Source organism: Notolabrus celidotus, chromosome 5, assembly GCF_009762535.1.
Source record: "Notolabrus celidotus isolate fNotCel1 chromosome 5, fNotCel1.pri, whole genome shotgun sequence".
In the NCBI taxonomy this organism is placed as follows: Eukaryota; Metazoa; Chordata; class Actinopteri; order Labriformes; family Labridae; genus Notolabrus; species Notolabrus celidotus.
The window spans coordinates 17,610,555-17,623,656 of record NC_048276.1 but is presented as its reverse complement, the minus strand read 5'-3'; the positions used below and the strand labels follow the sequence as shown (position 1 = coordinate 17,623,656).

The 13,102-nt window shown below is 42.1% G+C and overlaps 1 protein-coding gene across 1 annotated transcript in view; it reads right to left on the bottom strand.

Moving 5' to 3' along the window:
- Positions 1–8,417, bottom strand: part of LOC117812621 (gamma-aminobutyric acid receptor subunit alpha-2-like) — a 177,431-nt gene extending 169,014 nt beyond the window's left edge. The window contains exon 1 of the mRNA XM_034683510.1: positions 7,856–8,417. The gene's annotated coding sequence lies outside the window, so the exon portion shown is untranslated. The remainder of the gene's footprint in view (positions 1–7,855) is intronic.
- Between the last annotated feature and the right edge of the window lie 4,685 nt (positions 8,418–13,102).

The following is a 13,102-nucleotide window of genomic DNA, read 5'->3' as shown; positions in this document are numbered from 1 at the left end:
GATTACACTTAGACACATTCTGATGGATTACATGAAGCTTGCCACATCAGTTAAAAGAAAAGAGGAGGCGCTATCTACAGCAGGGGACATTGAGAGATTTTGCCTTCACTCTCACTTGGATGTCTTGTTTGGACTGTGCAGGAGTGTCATACTTTGAATTGCATTTTGATTAAGATTCAGTGTGCTCTGCCAAAACAGAATCTCACACACCAGATTCACTGTTTCATTTAATGAAACGCTGAATCTTCCCGCCTCTCACTGTTTAGGCGATATCACAAAATCCAGCGTGGTTGTTGTGTTCAGGACTGAAGACGGTGACACCCTGGAGGACACTTATGACTCACACCATTTCCTCAGGTTGATTAAAAAAATGTTGAAAGAATTAAATCTCCTCTCTCCTCTTGACATCACTAAGGACCCCCAGGACCCTCAGGGCCTCCGGTTCACAGTAATCCCCCTCTATATATCATCAGGAGAGACACCGGGTTACCGAGGAAACAGCTGTGTGCATTGTCTTTCCCCAAAAGTAGCAGCACACTTCTAATCACATTTAACTAAAGTGTCCAGTATGATGTATGACCGGTTGTGTATCTCACTGTGTTAGTTAAATTTCAAATGGATACAACAGGAAACAAGAATCTGTGTGGAGGAAGAATAAGGACTTTTTTTCATTTCATGCAGGAAGTTATGCAACCATGTGAGACATTAATTGTCTGTTCCTGTGTGCCTGCAGCTTTAAACACACCAGAAGTGTGCCACCACTCCTTCTGAACACACAACTGTGTGACAGCAATCTGTGCCAAGCACCTTGATTCAAGAACTGTACACCTGCTGTCTTTGTAGATAACCTTGAAGCTCTGTTTCTTAACAAACCTGGATTAGGAACAAAATCTGACCGCTCATTATCTTCCCCATGAAAGTCTAAAATACGTCTGCCAGCGTAATCCTCTGCCAGCTTCCATCAAAAATCTGTTTTAAGCTTTATTGACTCTTTTTGTTCCAGGTGATGAAATTGATTCATAGGTGGAGCAAAACTTCAGTGTTTTAAAAGATGTTGCTGATTCTCTCCAAAACAGTCAGCACTGATATGAAAGCTTTGGGCTTCCGGAAGAGTCTGACATTTCAGAGATTGTCAGCCTTTAAGGTCACAGCAAACCCTGAAGACACATTAAAGAGAGTGGGTAAAAATAAGTGAGGGCAATACTGCTTTGTTTTTCTACAACCCCCAGTTACACCAGGATTCATAAAAAGAAATTAAGTAGAAGACAGTTTTATTCTAACAAAACCTACAGGAGAGGGTTTTGTCTTGGCTTCAATTTGAAAATCACAAATTAAAAAGCCTGATTGAGCTGTGATTTCTTTTGTTTAGTGAACAAATATACATACGAGACAAAAGATGAACATCTGCTGTAACATCCTGAGCACAGGAGGATGAATGTTCCTGATAAATGAAGAGGAAACTAAATGCGCTAAATGATCTTCAAATTTAAAAATGCCTTTGTGTTTTATCTTTTTCTACAGCCACAGAAAACTGAATCTGAAAAGCAGTTCACCACTAAATGCATATTGTTCTTTCAGATCAAATAACTGATGTAATCTTAATATCCTCAGATCAGTTTGATAACTGTGCGGCTTTGGCACAGGCTCCAGCATTCTTTCATCAGACAATAGGTGATGATTTGCACCGCAAATAATGTTGAAATTATTTAATGCAGTTTTGGCAAGCATTGAAAGTCCCCTAAATTACTCTGCGGTACATTTCACATGAGATCTCTTCTTCCAGGAGTCCCTCTCTCTGCCAAAATACAGCAGTACAATAATCTGTTTGTGGATAATCTACCCTACAAATTAGAGATGTGGTGGAAAAAATTGTGCAAGATTAAGATCAGCGACAATCACAGAAATGATCATCTATCAGTGGGCATCTGGAGGTAACATTATTCCTATGTGAACAGAGTAGCAGTGATTAATTTTCCTGCACATAAATGGGGAAATGATAGAAGCTGGAGGATGAATGAGGTTAGTAAAATTCCCAGAAGCAGTGGATATGTTGAGAAATTCAGAGTAATGCAGAAGCACTCCACAACCCTAAAATATTCAATTTCCTCACTCGGTCTTACAAATTATGTTTGGTGGTGCTAGATGAGTGAAGTCAGTGTGTCTCCATTTCTCCCTCTCCGTATTAACCCGGCACGGCCTCCTTATTGTCCTGCTTTGTTCCACTTCTCATCATATTTGGCCCCGTGGAGCCAAGCTGTAAAGTTCCCCTAAAGCCTCTTGGTCATGACTGACACGATCATGGTCGAAGCTTCAATAGCAGTGGTGATGACTCCCTGTCAGCTGTTATCATCATCATAATCACAATGTAGCTCTATGCCTGAGCCTAAGTACATATTTACATATGAAGAACATGCTTCTATAGGGCTGTGTGTATATGTTTGGGTGTCTCAGGGCAGACTTTTGTCACAATAGTGTTATCTATGTTGATCAGTATTGATATTTGCCATGATGTATATTTTGATAATGCCAGTTTAAGGAGTGTCCTGATAATCCTGAAGAAATTAATGTTCCAACAGTAAAACTTGAGAACACATTTCATTATTACAAGCTTATGTGCTCACATTTTAAAAGGCCGTTCCCTTATTTTAGTTAAGGTAATAAAAAAGCTATTACAGCCACAGAAGTTGCATAGTTTCGTCTTAACAATCAGTGTATCTCCCACAGTCCTCTGCAAAGACAAGCATGTCAGGGGAGCTGTGAGCTGAGCTGTGGCTAACCTTACCCCACATTGTTTCTTATCATTCGTTTTGTAAGACAAGAACTCCATGAGTCATCTCCATAAACGGTTATAAAGTGAAAAAATTACTTGGGGTGTTTCGAAGTGACTAATTTCAGTTTTTTCTGAAATATAACAGTCCACCCAGCAGGTTAGTCTAAAGGTAAGAAAACACCCCAAACAGTCCAAATTGAGCACAAATTATGTAACACAGCTTAACACTGGATCATAGAGTCTGCAGGTAAACAATATCAAATGGTTCCTCGGGTGTGGCACCAGCCTTTGGTCCTCCATGCTGGTGAATAACCACATGCCCGTGCTGGTTGCTCATCAATCTCGTTCAGGAGTCAGGACCATAGACTGTATAAATAATGGACGTAGTATCCGTGACGTCACCCATCTGTTCCTGAGCGCTGTTTTGAAGCCAATTGACGGCGGAACTCAACCAGGCAAAGTGTGACGTAAAGGGGAGGAGTTTGAGCCTCTTAGCCAACAGCTATGTGTTCCCGACCGGGAATTAAGTCAGTCATGTCCTTATTTGGGAAAAAACTTGTAATCTTAATTTCTTCTGAACCGTCGCGTTAGAAAAAAATTCCCCCCCTGTACAGTGTGTGCCGGTAGAGAAATTAGCTACGTAGAGCCAAGCCATTTTTTCAACCAGGCTGTAAACATGTTTATTAATGCTGCAAAGATCGTCTTTTTTGAATTGGTGTCAATGTGGTTGCCGGTGTTTCTGCAGCCAGCCTCAAGCGGATTCTCAATGAATTGCAGTTTATTACACTTCCGCATAGCTGGTTCTCTTCATCTGAACAATCCACGCCTCCTCCAAGTCATCTCTGAACGTTAAGCTTGATCTCACCCTTGCGGAGTGCAGTGCGACGTGAACGTTTGTGAGTTAGTAAACGATCTGGCTCCTGATGTGGTCCAACACCCTGTTGCGTAAGTACCGCTGACCCATGTCTATGATTTAGATGAAGGAGAGATCCTTCTCCAAGACTTCATCCAGCATCTCATAGGACTTTGTCATAACACTTGATCCCCTTCTTCCACCGACTCCTCAGTGTTGCAGTTTGTGTAGTCAAGGCTGCCCAGCTTAACATTATACGCAAGTTTCACCAGACACAGCCTTCATACAACTTTATCTCCATTTTCTAGATCAAAACTAAACTCACCAAGCAACGAGATGTCCTCTGTCATCTGTGTTTGGTTACATCCTGGTCGACCACTATAGCAATAACTCTGGCTAGTGGCAGATGGCTGACCTACAGCCGACGATACACGCACATCCCTCAAAAGTACAGAGGAGAGACTAAATCAAAGAGTTGAGGGCTGTGTGTCTGTATGTGTTTTTTTTTTTTTTTTTAAGTTATATTTTTGGCCTTTTTGCCTTTTATTTGAGAGGACAGCTGAAGAGAGACAAGAAATGATGGGAGTAGAGGGCAGGGGAAGACATGCAGGAAATGGTCGACGACCGGGAATCGAGCCGGCGACCCCCGCGACGAGGACTGCAGCCTCTGCATGTGGGGCGCCCAGACCGCTAGGCCACCAGCGCCACCTGTATGTAGCTTTTTAACAGACATAACATGTTGGGAGGGGCTGCGAGCTGAGTTGCTGCTAACATTATCTTGACCTGTTTAAGAAGAGAAGATCACAGATTCTCTCAATGTTCCGACATAACAAGAACTTAACAGGAGCCAAAATATCTGCAAAGGCCGACTCCACTTCCAAACAGACAGATCAAGTAATAACAACAAGCTGAAACAATAAATGAGCAGTTTCAGGTTTCAATTTGGTGTTCCTTTAATGCTCTTCTGCCAACACAAGACGTGAGGTGGAGGTGGAGCTGCAAGCTGCGCTGTAGCTAACATTTGACCGGTGTTTTTTTGTTTTCCTTAGCTAAGCTTGTTAACCTACTGTAAGTATTTCTCCAGTAGTTAGCATTTACAAGAATTTACAGGAATTATCTGTAAAGGTCTGTATCTTTGAAAAAGACTGGTTGGTCAGACAAGAATAAGTGTCTCTCCTTTTTGCCCCTTAGCAGAAACTGAATGTCTGATGAAGGGGCTGCTAGCTGAGCTGTTGCATTCCCCGCTTCCAATATCCTCTCTCTCTTGAAGTAGAAATCCTCTTTCTTGACTTGTTGCTCAAATAATGCGTTGCAGTAGTGCGTGTACTAAACATGCAAGCCAAAAACTCAAGTAGACTAAACTGGACTAGTCAGCTTTTGTAGCTTATTCTGTTGAGTGATTGGCTGCTTCATCACCTGACCTGATGTTTCCATAAACATGTGCAAGGTTATCAATGTAAATGTTACTGCAGTCCTAGATTGAGCTTGCTTTGTTGCCGAGTCCTTGCTACTTGCTGTTGCTGAGTGGAGCGTAACCCTGTTATGTACCATTACGAGCCATTTTCCAAAACATGTTGTGAACATTAACACTAATTTATGGGGAAAAAATATTTGCATAATGCTAAAAAAACTAAATCAGTGCTCTCCCCCATCACTTTGGGAGACATTACCCTCATTTATTTTGTAATCACTCGAGGTACTTTGCATTTTACTGCATCATGCCTTACTGTGCCTCCAGGAACAATATGGAAATGCTAATCCCTGCAACTATCTGCCTCCATCTCTGCTACACGTTTTATTTGACTGCATCTGTTTGCAGAATCCGAAGAATAGCAATTACAAACAGATCCCCTAATCGCGCCTCTTCAGATGGAGCAGGTTGACGAAGTCACACAAGCACAACATATCCATCTGTAGCTCTCAGAAAAAAAGATAACACCTTCTCCGTCAACAAAATCTGCTCTGCCTGACACGTTCCCTGCTGGACAATAAATCTGAGTTTGCTTCCTCTCCACCATGCAGCCATTCACTGTGAAAATCAGCTCTGTATGTCTCAGCAGATGAAGAAACTGGCTGAGAAGAAGTCATTTGCTTGTGGTCACACTCATGAGTCCAGGGAGTCATCGCATTATGAGCCCTGTAGCGTACAGGCTGAGAAATGGCGAGGGGGTTGGGGGGGGGGGGGGGGGCTGTGAGGAGCTACAGATGACTGTGCAGTACATCAAATGAGAGGTGTGGTGAAAACATAAATATGTGATGTGCAGGGGAGGGAGAAGGACTTAAAATGTGGCAGGCAAGAGGACAGACAGAGAGAGAGAGGAGAGAGTGGGGAAATTATCCTTAGACTGAAAGACATCGTAGTAACCTTGATCTGGAGGATGTCCACTAATTAAGAGCAGGGCGCGACCTCTGACACGAGCTGGATGGAAACATGAAAAGATGAGGCTCATCATAGCTCTGTGTGTGAAGTATCTACGTGTTAAACCTCCTTTATCTCCTGAGCACATTATTTGCATCTCTAGTCCAAAGCAGCAAAACTGTTCGGTTTTTCTTGTATTTATTTGTATTATTTATGTATGTCATGCTTATACGCGTAAGGACGAGTATATAGCATGCAAATCGATACCACACACTACAGAATTCATAGCCTAAGCTTATTTGCGATGCTCGTCTGCAGATGAACCTTTCAAATACATAAAAATGTCAACAACAAATACCCTAGAGACAGTTTAAAAAAAGAACAAACTCACCAATATTGAAATCACAGGGTTCAACAATAATACAGACAGAACAACAGCACAAAGACAAATCATGAAATAAGAAGCACTGGATTAAATATGACTGCAAGTCTGAGCCCTTTGCAAATGATTTATCTTGCCTGATGAATTCCCAAACACCCCATTGTGCACACTTGCATATGGGTGCTCAGTTGGGGACCTTGAATGGTGGGAGCTACTGGGTTTTCATGACCCTCCTTCATCTCGGGGAGCAGACAAACAGCAAAACAACAATGCCAGAGTCATCCTGAGTGGGTGTCCTGTTTGTGTCCTATTCTTTGTTGACCCATTTTAACATTCTCCTTTAAGGGGAGGGGGGGTTACGTGTACATCTGCAAGGGGTGAGATTTTTTTCCTGAGATCTTAAATAACTGAAGCTATGGATGGAGTCTGATGCTGTTGAGACATCACTGCAGTTGAACGTTGCTCAGCAGCATATGTGGCTATTGACACAACATGCCATGCGTGCTCACAGACAGAGGAGGGGTGAGGGGACAAGGAGAGAGGGGGGGAGAGAGAAGGAAAAGGAGATGGTGTTTTTTAATGAGGCAGGCTCGCGTCTCCTTGTTACAGCAAAACCCAGTTTAGATAAGTTTAAATATTCAAAGGAAACAAAACTGTGAGGGAGAAAACACATGACTGTTTGAACTGTGTTTTTATCAGTCCTCATTAGTTAGTCTCTTTCTTGCATCTGTGAAATGTATCGATTAGGATACATGAAACACACACACGTCGCCGATAACATTTATTTTACAGACCCTGTTGTTGACATTGAGTGGGCAGTGAGCCGCCACAGCCTGCGCTGTATACCGGGGCTTTAATTCAAGGTTAAGTTAGCCTGTACTCAACAGTCTTGTCACAGGTTGCGGTGGCTTGGTCCTGACAGGATTCCCACTGCCACGCTGGGTCAGAGCATGAGCCCAGAGTTCCAGTGCAGGTGCGAATTTATGACCTAAAGCGTCATGCGCGCCTTCCTTTTAATTGCCCATTAACGGAAAGTAACAATTATCGCTCGCGCCGTTATGTCGCATTGCATTTGACTGTCCTGAGAAGTCAAGCTAAGGAAAAAGCATTTAACACCGCCATGTTTGAGCTGAATTCCGTCAGATAAAATAAATAAAATACATTTAAAGCACATTTGTTGCTTTGACCGCCAAAACAACACTTTGAACGCACCGACACGAGCTCTCTGATAACGGGCAGCTGTGGCAGGGAGGCAGACAGGCAGCGCCGCATCCTCACAACAGCATCGTTCCCACTTGCAAAGGGAGACCTGTTAAACCGTCAATTATACTGCGGTAGTTGTTGCATGTGAATGAAACATTGCCATATACTACATTTCCAACTATCTCCTGCTATCATTCTGGCAGTGACATGTGCGTAACCCCACACTTCACGTCATATGAAAAGCACAATGCATAGGTAATGACAAGCCTTAAAAAATAATAGTCTCACCAGCAGCAGCACTGAGGGTTGCGTTCTTGCTCTTTCTTCTCTCTCCCGACTTGCTTTCCTTGGAGTTAATGAGGTTCAGACGTGTGGTCCGTGTGGTTTCTCCCTCAGCTGTTACTGTCCACTGGGTCTGGGTTTTTTTCTTCCTCTTCTCTCCAGCGGTGAAATAATAGGGGGAAATAATCAGCGTCCTCGCGCACAGCTCTGCCCTCTTCAAACTAACCTTCCCGCCCCCTCCTCTTACCCATCTCAGATTGGTGCCGACCAGGAGGGGCAAACCCTGAACCCGAGGGCTGCTTTACAGGCGGTGATCTGTCACGCGGATCAATGCGCACATGGACGCGCTGGACGTTTGCACTGTTAACCGAGCAGCTTGTCACCGATGCTCCCGACAGCTGGAAGGGACTCCTGTTTTTTTTCTTTCTTTCTTTCTCTCTCTCCTCTCCTCGTGCGTTATTGCACAACAGCCTCCCGGTCGGACACAGCAGTTAGTGGGCCCACTTATTCAGCGCGTGCCGCGGTTTGAGCACTGACGCAGGTGCCCAAGGTCCAACCAGGACCGACAGAGATGCCAAGCCTGTGAGCGGCTGCTGACAGTGATATAGCAATCTCATATGATTCATTGCAGTAGAAGGAAACGGGTGAACATAGTTTCCACTCAGTGACCTTGGGGTGGTGGGGTCTAATCCATGAGAGGAGCAGCAAAAAATCAGTGCTGAAGGTGGTTGGATGGAGGGGAATGAGACCTTTCACCTCTATCTTATAAAAACGTACTGCAAGGTGCCCTTGTGCAAAGCATGTAATGTCACCTCTAACCTCTGCTCAAGCAGCAGCAAATAGTACAAGACTGTACTTCCAGTGTGCCTACTCCCAGGTGTGTTTGTGGGAGTGTTTGTGGGAGCAGCCAGAAGTCCCTGACCTGATTCTGTCCTCCATTTAGTGAACAAGATAAAATAGGAAACAGCTGGCAAAAATGAAGCATTGCAGCTGCATTTGATTTGATAATTGCTGCAGTAAGCATGCAACATGAACACTTTTTGGATTTATTGTAAAGCTTAGCGTAAAACTCACAATGAGATTTGTTGGCAGTTCCCTGCTGTGTTTTCCTCACAGTGTGTGCTTTCATGTTAGAGGACTCACATGTTGCATAATTTTTTGGTCAAGTATTTCTTTGACAAGCATGCTAAACCGATTCAGCATGAATTATGTCTCAAGTCTAACTCTCATCTTTGATAAATAGCATTACGTTGGTGATCAAAATGCTCATATATATGCAAAATTACTGCTAAATGTGGTGTGTTCATTCTTTATTTAATGTAGACGATTCTACAGAAAAAAACAGATGAAAGTCACATGGAGCCAGTTCATTTGAATTCGACATCTTCAAATACCTGAAAACTCTTCTGACAATAATAAAATGAATTTATCTTTTATTCATTGAAGAGCCTAATGTTTGAATCACATTGACTATTTTTTTTTATTGCTAACCCTGCAAAAGATGAAAAGTACTGCTGTGTTTTCCTAAATGTCTAGTTTCAAATTCACCAACTCAAATGTTGCTTTTATGTAGTTTTTGGTTCAGAGACAATCATCCAAACCTGATTGAACATGGATTAATTCTTGTGTCAAACCTTCATCTTTAATAGATAACCTTACAATGCTGTTCAGACTCCCCTTAATATAATACATATGGCTAAATGTTGCATCCACTGTATTTAGGATGTGCAACAAGCTTTCTGTTGAACATACAAAACAAAAACAAAAACAAAAGAATTATCCTCCTGTAAGTTCATATTCAGCTTAAATACTGAAGCTTTTTTACAGAATCACAGTAAACTTAAAATATAAATATCGTGTTTATCATACCCTCAAGTCTTATACTGAAAATATACTGACACGTATTTGTTTGTCAACCAAACAAAAGACTTCTGCAAATGTCCCTCTGTGATTTACTAATGCTGACATGTAGCATGCAGTATCCTGGTGCTCTGGATGCTCCTGCAGTCAGTTGACTGCATAGAGGACTAAACCAAATAAACATTTAAGATTCATGAGCAATAAATGAGCAACTTTTGCAGACAAAGCCCTCTGAGACTTAAATATCAGCTCAGATTATTTCCCAATCCTCGTGGGACTTTAGCAGAACTGCAGCTATTAGTCTGGAATGTGTTTAGCCACATAGACAATAAAAGAAGAATTGAAGAATAGGAGGTTCCTGTTTTCCCAGACAGATTTTATTCAAATGTATTTTGCAATCATTTATAACAGCATATAGGATGAGCTACAAGAAAATATCTTGATTTGAAAACCGTTTGTGGCTTTAAGATCAGTGAGGCAAACACATGATAAACCTTACTTTTTGAAATAAAAGCTGTCCGTAGAGTCAGAGCATTGCCTCTGTATGTTTACCAATAACAAAAAAGTCTCAGGAGCTGGGCTTTCTGTTCTCCTTTGTGCCTGGCATTATGTAGACTCTTATTCTTTACTTACATGCTTGAACTCTCTCCACCTCCTAGCAGCGCCTAGATTGAAAAGTGACTGATGATATGCAACATCATGCGCCACTGCATATGTCGGTAGTTCAGCGGCACATGCAGTGGCTGATGGTACGCCACTGAAAGCAGAAAGAATGTGATCCCACACATCATAAAATGCAGCCCAGTGTCTGTGCTGGTAAAACATGTTACGCAGACAGCAACAGGTTAGCTAAGTATTTCAACAATGTAGAGGTTTCTATGATGTAATATGAGATTGCTTTCCTTCTCCTATCGATTACTTTGACTCATCTATAGACTAACCCTAACCTTGTTAGCTGAGATAGGCTTTGGTTCTTACTTATTTCATCAGCAAGGATATGGATCTGAAATTACTTTCCTGTCATCACAACAACCATCAAACAACCCTTCATTCAATCCACATGAAAGACAGACAAGGGAACATACACTTTCCTTTTCCTAGATCACTTTGTGTGCCACATGGAATACCATAAACCACTTTTCAATCTTGCCTTCACTCCAGCTTCTATCTCCATCTTCAAGATTTCTGTGAGTGAAAGGCCAAAGCGAGACACCTTGTACACCTCTCTGTGAGGTCAACCCCAAGCCATCTTCCCTTATTTACTTTCCTCAGAAGGATTTCCCCTTGCGCACACAGTGGGTTTAAGGTCGGGTTGCAATTTTCATTTATCATTTTCATTTATTGTTTCATTGTGAGGCCTTTGGAGACTGTAATTGCAATTAGACGCTGTAATAAACCTGATTTGCTGTGAGCTCCTGTGGGCGACGAGAGGGAGAGGTGCTGGCCTGTGAGCCTGAGAGACACAAACAGAGACAGAGTTCGGGTGTCTGACTTTTGGTTTTCGGTTTTTTTATTGTGGGGTGAAAATCATTATAATGAACCCTAGAGCTAATGGCTCCCTGCCTGTGTCATCGATGCCACCTGCTTTGTTTGCTGCCCTCTGGCTTATCTATTGCTGCCCTTATTTGTTTTTATATCCAACCTCCCAGAACACATTTGTAGAACTTGCATGAGCAGCTTTAACACAACATTTCACATCCATTTTACAATTCCTGTCTTACAGATGTGTGACTAAACATGAATCAAGCACAATGTTCCATTTCCTTTCTGTCTACAGTTACTGAGTGTCTTACAGTTAGCTTCCCTTCAATAATTCCTTGAGCCGGCATAATGATGTCCTCCAGCTAATACTTATAAACTCTGTAAAAACTGACACTGAGATATGTGTATGTCTGGGCTGCTTTTGTTAATTAGTCCCAGCTTGTGGACAGAGATGTGTTGGTTTTAGAAAAAGCTGTATGCAGAAAAAAATGTGTCAGTTTGTTTTGAAAAGAACTTGACAAATAAAGAAAAATGTACAACACACTCATACAGCAAAGACTCGTGGGGTACAAACCCATTTTTAACCATCCTGAAATAATATTATAACAGCTTTTAGAACATATCCAGATGTCAAGCCATTCTTAACAAAGACTTTTACCATTGATTATTCTCAGAATTGATTGTTCTGCTGATATATTTCATGATAAATTGAATAACTTAGTTAACATAATGTAAGAAAATGAAAGATACTGTCAGATCCCACAGCAACGTCTTTAAATTGCTACTTTTTTTCATGCAAGCAAATCAAATCCCAAATATTTAAAGCTCCTGTGACAAGTTTTTTTACGGCTGTAAAACAGACTGAAACCATTATTGTTGCATCTTAAAGAGCTAAAGGCTGATTTATACTTCTGCGTCTCCCCTACGCGAACATGAGCCCCACATACTTGTGCGTCGGTGTGTCTGTGTCGCGCAGCAATTCTCCGCCGAAACGCCTAAGGGCAGTGCGGTCTCTCTGATAGCCGGCCGCCTGCTTCCAGTCCCGCTACGATCTCTGTTTACTTTTCCACAGAGTTTCAGAGCATGTTATGTTAATCTACAGCTGATACATGTTGCTGTTTATCATACAGACATGATTACATGAAGAATAGAGAGGAGGAGATGAAATACACGGCCGATGTGCGGCCGATGTCCGGGATCCCGGAAGTGCTGTAAATGCGGGAAAGACAAAGCCACCGAGCGGACCAATCACAGAGCTTGCGGTCCGCGTCGGCTCTACGGGGAGTTACATTTTGGAGGAGGTGCACATCAGCTACGTGCGTAGGCCTCGGCGTAGGTACGGGAGCTACGCGGACCCCCAGCGTAGGGTACGCCGTTGATTCAACGCAGAAGTATAAATCAGCCTTAAGAAAGCAAACAAGACCTTAACTGGGAAGACTGATAATTAATATATAACATTTTTACAGCTACTTTATAACCACTGCCTTAGGGTAGGTGAGTAAGTGAGTTATAGCATGCATCAGAACCAGCCTTTTTCGAGACCAAGACTCTCAATGAATGAGAGATTTGACCATTAAAATAAAGTAGTAGGAGTGTATTTGTTTAAAAAAAGTACCACGTAAAGGATAATTAACCACAGGGGGCACCAAAATATACACACCTTGCAAATTCCTCACAGGAGCTTTAATTTGCAAAATGACAAAGGCCGTTAATTTTGAATGTGCAAATATGTAAAATTGCCGGAAAAATCCCAGAAACAATGTATCTATCTAAATATTTGGTGATTAATTTCACTTCGATTGATGAATAATTGCAGCTCTATTCTCATCACTCTTAGCTCCTAAATCAGATCTGTGACTGTATTTCTGAATGAGTTATTTCAGCAAAGGTTCAAACACTGTAATCCCTGCT